A 12,580-nucleotide genomic window follows, 5' to 3' on the forward strand; every position below is an offset into this window, starting at 1 on the left:
GGAGAACCAACGCAGGTTGCAGGTACAGTAGCAGCAACACTTTGGACAGCATCAGCGTACAGTTTTTAAATTTGACCAATCGGCGTAAGGTGGATGATGGAGCGCCAGCTAAGCTGTCACAGCTCCACAGATGACTTAAGAGTGTCCTGCCAGAACTCGCTTTGTCCATTTATTCACAGGTCAGACTGATGTCAGACCATTGGAATACATAGTTATTAACCGGTCAGACAGATCTCAGACCATTGGAATACATAGTTATTAACCGGTCAGACTGACCTCAGACCATTGGAATACATAGTTATTAACCGGTCAGACTGACCTCAGACCATTTGAATACATAGTTATTAACCGGTCAGACTGACCTCAGACCATTATTTGGAATACATAGTTATCAACCAGTCAGACTGATCTCAGACCATTGGACTACATATCAACCAGTCAGACTGATCTCAGACCATTGGGATATGTAGATGTTCGTGGGAACGGGTGGGCACAGCCACTGGGTAGCGGGACACAGTAGAGCTCCGTCTGACTGCACCCTCGTCTTTGGGCCTGGAGCGTCAAACTGGAGGCCGGCAGTGAGAGTGGATGGGGCCCGGGATTTACCAACCTGGTCTGGTACTCTGGTCTTCCTCGCCTCTCCGGGGCGGTCAGCAGTACTCCCCAACTCGCTCTCACTTTCCCCAATACCTCCGTTAACCCTCCCACACCCAGTGACTGATATATGAATAAGTAGATTCGTTCCTCCCGCAAGCAGTACCATCCCTCAGTGACACTAGAGACCTTAATAGCTGAAAGGGGAAGGTGGGTAGGAAAGGGTTAAATGTATTAACGTTACCCGCACCAAAAGGGTTAGTGTTAAGGCTCAGGAATTGACACGCACACAAGACTCCCATCTATATCCTTTAGTGTTATTTAAGGACTGGTCAGTTACAAATATTCAATAGCAATGGGTCAAATGAAATGTAGTTCTCCTATTATTCGAGTTGTAACTCACTACCTTACAGACAACTGATATTGTACACCCAAATAATATAGACTCAGATATTGCAGACCCAAAGATAATAGACCCAGATATTGCAGACTCCAATGTAACTGACTCATTACCCACGTCTGGGCTAGTACCAATAATAATACCTCTCTAAGGCTTTACATATATGGCAGCGTTACGTTACCCCCAAGAGGGGAAGGGTTAACTGGATGGGAAATTAATATGAATGAACATACACGTTATTACACTCAAATTAAATGAAAATGTGGGCCCACTTTACCAAACAAAAGTCCTAACTAATGCCGGCATGAAATGTTTGTGGGGTACCACTATGCACTGTGGTTAGCAACCATTATCTTCGCCCGTAGGCCGCGACACACTGTGTAATGTACGATATGATCTTGGTCACCGAAGTGCCACTGTACTTAGCCAAGATGGCGGCCTCGCCCTCACCACCACTCGTCCGGGTGGTAAGATGGCGTCGAACGCTCTCGTCCCAGGAGCTAGCAAGCTGTGGTAGGCAGGGGGGCAGTAGCAGGCTGGAGGCGCGTGCTGGGTGGTGGCGACCTCTGCTGGAGAGGCGGCATCCTCTGCTCCGACGAGACAAACTCCCGTGCTAGGCTGCTGACTGCCGGTGCTGACAAGCTGCTGGTCGACGAGCTGTGTTGGCGCGCGTGATAATCTGATGGCTACCTTAACTGAAGCTACTCTGTGGGTCTGAGAAGGCCCTCCTGCTAATCGAACATGCAGCAACGCACGGTGCCTCTAACCACCAGCTCTCTTCAGGCAACGCTTGCCGGGGGCACCTCGCTGGAGGGGATAACGTTAGCATTAGCCACTTCAATATACAGCTTACTTCTAGGATAACTCGCTGTATCACTAGGGTTGTTCCGTTCGGATGTTCAACACGCTACTAACGCTTATATTTCTATCATAACCCGAAATATACTTGAGTCCAATTACATTCACCCGTGTGCTTCACGACGGGGCTCCTCGATGACACGTCCTCTCAGGTTCACGTTCAACGCCGAAGAGGCTGTTTCTCTCCACTTCCGTTCAGGTGACTTGCTTCTTCTCGACGCCTTCCTCCTGCACTCCACCTGCCACCGCCGCCCCCTGCTGGCCACCGCCCACCAGTCCCACAGGAAGAACTGGGTGAATGTGAATATGATTCAGTTAGTGTTTATAATCCATATTCCAGCCGGTGAGAGAAGGAGAAACTCGCGTCATTGTTCAGGAGAATATCAAGGGAAACCGGTTAACATGTCTTTGTGCACCAAGGGGAGATAAAAGGTTAAGTCAGCACTTCTGAATAATAGTCGAATATTCAGGATGCTACATAGAGTTAGACTGAAGGGGCAGGTGGTACACAACTGGTACATGATGTCCTGTAGAAGAAAAATCTACTTTTTTTTGGTGTAAAACACGGGTAGAATCTGGTTTGTATTGTGTTTTGAAAATACAAAATACATGCATTTAAATTAAATACATTCCTTCGCACTGGTATTTTGTAGGCCTGTCCCTGGCTAAGGATTTGTATTGTCAACTTTGATTGGCCAAAATATGCCGATAGTCGACTGGTATACCCCGCCAAAAACTAAAAAATTATTAAATAATATTTGTGCTTAATGTCTGAAGGAGTCAACTAAGGCTTCTTGTCCTCTGCGAAAGCATGCAATTGGTTCACTGATGGATACATCTTGATATTTGTCTAGTGTGTGAAATCTTCTTTCAGTGCCTCTGCGCCAGTTTTCTTAGTTAGCCACGCTTCTAGGCCTATTTGCTTTTGGTCAGCCCTAGTATTTTGTAGTTACAAAGATACATTCTGATGTATTTCTGCCCATCGTTCTGACTGTACCTTTGCAGTGTTGGGGACTTCTCCAGGGCTCTGGGACTCCCTCCTCCAAGACAGCAGACTCATAGACTCTCAATGCTCTTCTCCACTGCCTTCTTAGCCCCCCCATCCATCCGTGTGTTTGTGTCTGTTGTTTATCTCACTACCTCCACCCCTTAGTGTAAAGCGATTTTGACTTCTAAAAAAGCACTATATACATGTATTATTATTATTATTATTATTATTATTATTATTATTATTATTATTATTATTATTATTATTATTATTATTATTATTATTATTATTATTATTATTATTATTATTATTATTATTATTATTATTATTATTATTATTATTATTATTATTATTATTATTATTATATGTAGACATTTCAACCGACCATCTTTAGAAATTGAAATGTTTCTGAATTTAATTCATCTGACGGTTCTCCATCTCAAGTACTCTATTAACATGTTAATAATCACAACTCACAAGTGATTATGAATGATCGACACATGATTATCGTTATCAGGATTATCAACGCTGTCTCTTATTCACTAAGCCATATTTACTTACCAAAACCAAAACCTTTCTAAACTATATACCCTTTTTATATCTTTTAATCAAATCAGAAGCTCATGGTGAATAATATGGTTGAGGCATCTCAAATGTTGTCTCATCATTGAGCCGGTATGTTTTTCACTTATTTATGCATTTCACACTTTTTTGTCCTAAGAGCCATCGTACAGGTTTGACTTGACGTTCAAGGATATCCAAGGGTGGAAACCATTAGCTAGAGAACACGTTGAACTTGCTATATAATGCCAAACACTGGTGGCTCTTCTCTCCTTTTCTCTTTCAATGTGTTATTCTGTAGTCCTCCACTTACCTGTGGAATGCAGTTCAAAAGGTTCACTTCACTCAGGAAAACATCTATTTTCTTCTGGACCTTTCAAATCACGGTTAAAAAGGTGTATTCCTGACGCGCGGCAGAGCGCCACGTTTCATAATGAGATTCACTTATGGTTATTGTGCCGCTGAATTAAAAATGTTCTCGTCCTAGATGAAACGGATTCGAAGGTAATCTTCAGCTGTAAGCATTTGCATTGCACGTCTCTCTGTCTCCTTGCGAATTGGCACTAATTGACAGGATCTTCCGAACGTCTTCATTTTCATCTCTCCTCTCGGAGCAAATGACAGGGCTGCATGTTTCTTCCCCTTGCGCTCGTGAACAAAAATTCATAAATAACACCAAGTAGGAAATACGACAGCTCAATAACAAGTAATGGGCGGTGATTAAAAGAGAAGGCATCGCGTTCGTATCACTATTTACAGACCACACATAAAAAGGTTCTTTATTTAGTGTATTAACAAATTCTCAATGTTTTATACATTTTATAGTCATCGTTTTTTTTCATAACTTTTTCCACAAACAACTGTATTATAAAAATAAAAGCACATGTAACATAGGACGTTTGTAACATGGCTATCGTGATCAAGTGTGAGTGTGTGTGTGTGCATTTTCCTCTGTAGCACATTATGTATTTGTGTTATTATTATTATTATTTTATACAAAAAATGTGACAAAGGACTGAGTGATCCTGTTGTGAGTGTGTCGATTTGTCCATCAAGTCCAAGACTATAAAACAATACTGTATGATGGAATTAAAAACAATCATCAAAATGACCCAAAATGAAAAACATGCTGGTGTTGAAATAAACACACTGTTGGGATAATCCTTCATCAGCGAAAGCTTCTTTTTTTTACGCTCGCAAGTAATTATTGAAACCTGTGCAATCTACAAACTTCAGCACACTGGCGACAGACCGGTGATGACATGATTTTTTAAACTGATATTGATAACTGTTAACGGTTATTTCATTCTTATAAAGGAGAAAAAAAAGAAAATGTCAAAGGCGGGTACGGTGAAACCCATTTTTTACGACGTTATTATAAATTGGTACGAAAGTCGACGTGGGAATCCCAAATGCACTCGTGAGGTCCATATCTGCCTATGGAAAATGTCCCCAGGAGTGTCCCCCCTTGCTCCTTTACAGAAGTGCTCTTATCAGTCCTGTGCAGATAGCGGCACAACCATCTGTTGCGGCTGGACGCCACCCCACCGCCCACTTAATTAGCTACATAATTTGGTTGTTTCATATTCGTTTGAGTTGGGCTGCTTGGCGCTGAAAGTCTGCAACGCCGCCTGGATTCTAACCACGTCCGTGGTGGACAGTTTGAGCCGGTGCCGGAGGAGGCAGGAGAAGAGGTCCAGGGGCTGCGGTCCGGGCGGGGACAGCCGGTTGACCCGGTCCCTGATCTCCAGCAGCTGCAGCAGGGCCGAGTCCTGCGACCCCTGGGTGTACGGGTAGTCCAGCTGCAAGATCAGGTCCTGGATGGCCTCCGGGTCAAAGTGCATACTGTAGCCGAACACCTGGATGCTGTTGATCTTCATGTAGCCCAGGTTCTGCCCCGGCTCCAGGTACTCCAGGGGCTCGTAGTAGACCGACCCGTTCGCTGAGGGGGCCTTGATCCGACTCCGCAGGTAGAAGTGGACCGTCTCGAAGAAGGTTTTCCACTTGTTCCCCAGGGTTAACGTCCAGTTGTAGCAGTCCAGTGGGATGTCTAATTTAGTCCTCTCCCAGTCCGGATAGTCGCTCTGCTCCATCGGCATGATCCAGCTCTCCGAGTGGCTGCCGCCGAACGGGTTGATGTAGACGGACAGCGTGGGCTCCAGCGTGCTGTTCTTGGTCAGGCAGATCTGCAGCGCCATCCCCAGCAGCATGTGGACGTGGTTGGACTTGTACTTGTTGCTCTTCAGCGTCAGCAGCATCCGCTTCCTCCAGGACGGGTCGAACCAGCTGTTGAGGCGCACGTCGTTGCTCACGAAGATGCCGTGGACACCGATGCGGCTGTCGCGCTTCTGCAGCAGGTAGCGGAGCTCCAGGTCCTGCAGGTCGGTCTCGAAGCCGATGTAGTGGTCCGTGGAGTCGGGCACCTCATGGCGACAGAGGCCCTGGCTCAGCATGTGGCCCGCGTTGCAGGTGGCGCAGCGCGAGCGGTTCTCGTAGGAGCAGGAGGCGCAGGAGGTGCCCTCGCCCACGGCGCAGGGGATCACGCCCTGGCAGGGCGGGTGCTCGTAGGGGCAGGAGCAGGTGCGGGTCTCCTCCAGGTAGAAGCCGATGTGGTTGTTCTCGCTGCAGTACATGATGGAGAGGATGAAGTCCAGCCAATAGCTGAAGGGTCTGTGGACATAGAGGGAACGGCATGTTAATACTTGTAAATGAAATACAAAGAATATATATATATATATATATATATATATATACTGTGTGTGTGTATATATATATATATATTTATATTTAAATAACCAGTCCTAAGGCAAAATGTTTGTATTCACTGCAAGCCATGACCTTTACAACTTCATTTATTTACTGGTCAGATGTTTGATTCTACTGAAGTAGAAGCACACTTCTCCCCCATGCACACTGTTGACGGATTGAAGAAGCTCTATATAATATTAAACCTGAGAAACTTGAAGATGCTCTCTCATGGGCTCGGTATAAATTCCAAACAACCTTGAACCCTTTTTTTTCTTTTTCTTTTTGAATATATAGACCAGCTCAACATTTGGACTGCATTTATTTACTGCATGTACTGTATATAGCGATTTTTATCTAAAGTGCTTTACCACTCATGTCTTACATTCACCCACTCACTCACACATTCACACAGAGACAGCGGAGGCAACTGTGCAAGGTGTCAAATAGGCATGTGCCGGTATGACATTTTGAAGGTATGATAACCTTAGGCAAAAATACCCCGTTCACTGTATATCACGGTATTCGGTAAAAAAAAATAAAAAATTATTCCCATTGAACAAAACTTCTTTTATTACAGTGCACAAATCAGCTTTTCTGTAAGTGTTATTTATTGTATTTATGAATGTGTGAAGACTGTCTGTATTACACACCGAGGGAACTGTCTGACCACTTTCAAACTAAGTAGCTACAGAATAAAAAATACTTCCAAATAAACTTTCATGATTATGAATAGGCCTATGTAGGCCTACTTCAAACTTCAACTTCAAACTTCAAATTACTTTATTTTCCTTTCGGAACTTCATTTGTGCAGTGGTTAAAAGTGCAGTCACAATACATAGATACTCACCACTATAAAAAAAAACACCAGCTATGTTAAAACTACAGTAAAAAGACCACTATATAAAAAAACACCAACTACATTAAAACTAAAGTACTTAAAGCATGATATATTAAAATCCATGTGTAGTAGTTCCATATGTATATAAATAATAAATAATAGTAGTACAGGTGATATATGTCCATCAGGTGGAAGGGGGTCTATTTTAAGTAGTCCAAAGTCCTTGGGGGGGGGGGGGGGGGGGGGCAGTACGGCTTCCACCAGACCTAGGTGTTCAGCAGTATGATGGAGGTTTTTGTTAATGTAATGTAGGGCTGACCCCTATTAATCGATTAGTCGACTAATCGGTCGAAAGGAGCCGTAGTCGACTGGCCAACCTCTTAGTCGAATATATTTATTTTCTTTTAATTTTTTTTTTAATTATTATTCTTTCCAAAAAGAAAAGAAGTCTAACGCTAATGGCACGCATACCAGAGGCTAACTGCCTACGAAAACAGGCACAGAGGCACTGAAAGAGGATTTCACCCATCTAATGAACACACTAGACTAGACAAATATTCATATTCAGATTCAGATTCAGATTCCTTTATTAAGCCATTTGTGTAAAAAACACATTGGTAATTGTTGCAGCGTTACAGTTTATGCGTTTTTTCCTTTCTTTTTTTTCACAATAAACGACAAACACTAACACAGACACAGGACAAAAAACAGTGCAGTGGGGGATTAATCAATTAAATAAATACATATATATATATATAAAGTGAAGAGTGCAGAGTTCCAGTAAGGACTAGTGCAGTGCAGTCTGTGTCATTGTGCCAGTGTCACTTGGGGGCAGAGGGGGGAAGGGGGGGGGGGGGGGGGACGGACCGAGTGGGGGAGGGGGGCCTGATGCATTGATCAGCCTGGCAGCTGAGGGGATGAAGCTCAGTCTGTGACGAGCTTTCACAGCCTTTGGGATCTTCAGCCTTCTCCCAGAGGGGAGAAGGGTGGTTAAATGCCACCACCCACTTCAATGATAGCGTTGTGAACGCATAATCTCTGTCTTAAATTATGGCTATGTGTCTAATCTGCCCGTCGTTTATCAATGATTTGTTTGCAGTCAACATTGTCGAAACGGATTGTTTATTGTTATTCGGTTCATTTCCGTTTTATAGCATTTTGAAAAGCCCTCGTTTTTCAGGAAAATATATAGATTCCGTGATAAACGGCATTTACTGGAATATTCTGGCATACACAAAAACGTTGTCATTTTTCGGCCTATTTATGAATCGTTTTCAAATAAACGCTAGATTATCGATATATGTGTACTTATGCACGCTATAGAAGCGGGCGGAAATATCTATTCTCTCATTTCCTGATCAACGCGCACGCACACACACACACACACACACGCACGCACGCACGCACACACACACACACACACACACACACACACACACACACACACACACACACACACACACACACACACACACACACACACACACACACACACACACACACACACACACACACACACACATATGGGACACGTTGATATATCTGTGAAAAAAGCTCTGATTACCCCAAGACTGGTAAAATAGATTCCTTACCTCAGATCAGATGTTATCCAAAAAGTTTATTCCACTTCCTGATCGCCATTTCAAATATCGATCGCGTTTATTGATTCAGCGTTGGGTACTGTAAATATATATTCCCCACATTTTCCGGGCTGGCGATCAACTTGGGTCTCTTCAGTTGGCTTGACGGAAAAGTAAAAAGAGGAAACTGGCCCCCCACCCCCTTCATCAGTCTAAACTAATGGGGTGCAGTTACACAGGGAGAGACGATAGGGGGCGGTATCTTCCCAATTGAGCTCAGAGAGACTCTGCAACACTAGCGTGAGGCTCGATTGATGAAATATGAATTCAAATCGCCAATAAAAAGAAATACGACAAACAAACGCTATATGTCGTTGGCGGCACTCAACTGGCGGCATGGACTAACGACTTATAGTGTCGCTGGCATCCAAAGTGTTAATCAGAGTAGCATAACTGGACAGCATACCACTTTAACATAGCCTTTAATCAGAGTAGCATAACTGGACCACATACCACTTTAACATAACCTTTATGCAGAGCAGCATATCTGGACCACATACCACTTTAACATAGGCCGCTTTAGAGGCCAATGGTTCAAGGTTTGAATGCTCCCAGGCACTGGAATACACAAACAGCATGTACTCATTTATCTGGGTATTTCTACTTTTACTTAAGTAAAGGAACTGTGTGCCTCAGTCAGCTTGCGTATAGGAGCTTGACCCTATTGACTTTGCATTGGTTTGTGGCCAAGGACGGAAACCGTGACAACAAAATGCCTGTAAGCTAGTTAAAAGTTAAAGAGAGCAAGGAGGTGGCGGCTAGGTGGTGTAGTGGGCAAGGCACTCGCCACCAGTGTGGAGACGCTAGGATTCGCGTGTTCGAATCCAGCTCTCCACATTGTTTTTCAGTTTGGCTGGTCGTCCGCAGTAATACACATTGGCCGTATTACGGGGAGGGAAAACTGAAGGGTGGGGATTGAACGTTGTGAACAAGCGACTCCTACAAGTCGGTTGGTGCGCCTGCGCAGTAGAATCAGGAAGTGTCGGGGGCAGCGTGAGCCTCCCACGCGTTACTCCTCGACACTGAGAGATCGAGCTGCGCAGGTGAAAAGATGCGACTGCTGTTACCTCAAGTACCGGAGGGGACTTGTGCTATGTATGACTTAGTCCACATTGCAGCCGGCTTGTGGGAGGCAAGAAACAGCGTTCGTGACAGGGGAGGGTTGAATTGGATGATACGAAATTGGGATGGGAGAAAATATGGAAAAAATGGGAGAAAAAGTGGATAAAAAAAAAATAGAGCAAGGAGGTATGTTGACAAACAATATACTGTGAATATCTCCAGGTTAGACACCACATGAGGGAGGACAAGTTACATGTATGGCAAAAATAGTATGGCAAATAATAATAAAACTAAAATGACAATAGGGGCAAGTTAGCTGTTAGCAAGCTCATGTTAGCAAGCTAGTAAACTAAGAAACTTGCAAACATAATACTGTAGGTTATAGCTTTCTGAATGATCTTTTAATGCTTTCCATGACTTGCTGCACACGTTGGCATAGAGGCCATCGAGTGTCAGCGTTCCACAGACTTCCCATTGCGACTGCTGATGCCTCACAATTTATTGCCTATATCCACTTTCCTCTTCTTAGAGGCTCAGTCTTTCAGTTCGGAAGCTTATGAAAACAGCAGGTTCAGAAACAGTTCACTAGTCGACCGAAACGACACGAGGAGGCACCGTTTGTTTTTTCCTGTGTGGGGGGCAGGAGAGCGGCTCCGTCAATCAACATCCTCGGTGGCCAGTAAGGAACGGCGCTTATAGGGATTAACTATCCCATTAAGGTTCCTGATTCTCTGTGAATATTCTCTATACATATAAAGAGAAGCAGTTAAGACTGTGTATATATATACAGACAAACAACTTTCACAAAAGAAAGTCTTAAGAGAAGCAAAACATTCTCCGAACAGGTTTCCAAAGCTAAGCGTGTATTTGATACGGCTACTCGCCGCGTGCGGCACCGTAAACACCACCGGCTGAGCTTCCCTGATAAATATAAGCCTGGAAGACTATATTTGTGTGTAAACAGAAACACCACAGACGCTATTTCCACCAGTCCTTAGAGCCATGTCTGGAATAAATGAGGCCCATCTCTGCGGTATATATAATTTCCGGCCGTGTCAGTAGGTTTTCGCTGGAAGTCTATTTCATATCTCAAACACGGAGACAGATGGAGTGAGTGTCGCTTTTACATTTTCCCCCCTTCTTTTTTTATGTCTATAACCCCCAACGAGACGGAAACCATGATAAATGTGGTCTCCGCAGGGATGTATATGCGGCACACGAGAGAATTAATGACGACGACCACTCGCGCTCGTGAAAAAATACGAGAAACTGATGCAAATAAGGAGTCTCCTTCCCCCCCGTTCGCCGGCGGCACGCTGGATGAACACCTCACGATATATACGAGCTGTAATAACTATATATAGTTCTACTGTGCTGTATGTTAATATACACTGTATTTCAGTTGGAGAAAGAAAGTGGAGGGAAAGAAATCTATTATCTCTGTTATTGTAGCCCATGTGGGCAATTGTGCGTATCTCGCCCTCCTCAGTGAAGTGGCGCTCGGCGAGGGAGAGAGGGGAGGCGAGTTGTCCCATCAGCCCGGCGAGTACTCTGTGGCAGTAGGGTATGTAAATAGTGTCGGGGGAGAGAGAGACGAGGAGAGAGAGAGAGACGAGGAGGGAGAGAGAGACGAGAGAGAAAGAGACAAGGAGAGAGAGATAAGAGGAGAGAGAGAGAGAGACGAGAGAGAGAGATGAGGAGAGATATAGACGAAGAGAGAGACAAGAGAGATTAGGAGAGAGAGACGAGGAGAGAGATACGAGAGAGAGAGATCAGGAGAGAGAGAGAGAGACGAGGAGAGAGATACGAGAGAGAGGAGAGAGAGAGATAGAGAGAGATGAGGAGATAGATACGAGAGAGATACGAGGAGAGAGATGAGGAGAGAGAGACGAGGAGAGAGATGGTCGAGGAGAGAGAGAGACGAGGATAGAGAGACAAGGAGAGAGAGACAAGGAGAGAGAGAGAGAAGAGGAGATAGAGCGACGAGGAGAGAGAGAGAGAGAGAAGAGAGAGAGATGAGGAGAGAGATACGAGGAGAGAGAGAGACGAGGAGAGAGAGACGGGGAGAGATACGAGGAGAGATAGAGATACCAGGAGAGATAGAGAGACGAGGAGAGAGAGACGAGGAGAGAGAGACGATGAGAGAGAGACGAGGAGAGAGAGATATACGAGGAGAGATAGAGAGACGAGGAGAGAGAGACGAGGAGAGAGAGAGACGAGGAGAGAGAGAGATGAGGAGAGAGATACAAGGAGAGATAGAGATGAAGAGAGAGATACGAGGAGGGAGAGATAAGGAGAGAGAGACGAGGAGAGAAAAAGATGAGGAGAGAGAGACAAGGAGAGAGAGACGAGGAGAGAGAGACGAGGAGAGAGAGACGATGAGAGAGAGACGAGGAGAGAGAGATATACGAGGAGAGATAGAGAGACGAGGAGAGAGAGACGAGGAGAGAGAGAGACGAGGAGAGAGAGAGATGAGGAGAGAGATACAAGGAGAGATAGAGATGAAGAGAGAGATACGAGGAGGGAGAGATAAGGAGAGAGAGACGAGGAGAGAAAAAGATGAGGAGAGAGAGACAAGGAGAGAGAGACGAGGAGAGAGAGAGAGACGAGGAGAGAGAGAGGAGGAGAGAGAGATGAGGAGAGAGAGACGAGGAGAGAGACGAGGAGAGAGAGACGAGGATAGAGAGACGAGGAGAGAAAGAGATGAGAGTGAGACAAGGAGAGACAGAGAGAGAGAGAGACGAGGAGAGAGAGACGAGGAGAGAGAGAGAGACGAGGAGAGAGAGAGAGAGAGACAGAGAGAGAGAGAGAGACGAGGAGAGAGAGACGAGGAGAGAGAGAGAGATGAGGAGAGAGAGACGAGAGAGAGAGAGAGAGAGAGAGAGAGAGAG

General features: G+C 44.8%; 1 pseudogene across 1 annotated transcript in view; it reads right to left on the reverse strand.

Moving 5' to 3' along the window:
• Positions 1-4,960: 4,960 nt before the first annotated feature.
• LOC311223577 (BMP/retinoic acid-inducible neural-specific protein 3-like) overlaps positions 4,961-12,580 on the reverse strand; it is a 262,252-nt pseudogene continuing 254,632 nt past the window's right edge. Inside the window, exon 6 of the transcript in view lies at positions 4,961-6,071. The product of the transcript in view is annotated as a BMP/retinoic acid-inducible neural-specific protein 3-like (transcript). The remainder of the gene's footprint in view (positions 6,072-12,580) is intronic.

Source organism: Notolepis coatsorum, assembly GCF_963971535.1.
Source record: "Notolepis coatsorum genome assembly, chromosome: 2".
NCBI classification, from domain to species: domain Eukaryota; kingdom Metazoa; phylum Chordata; class Actinopteri; order Aulopiformes; family Paralepididae; genus Notolepis; species Notolepis coatsorum.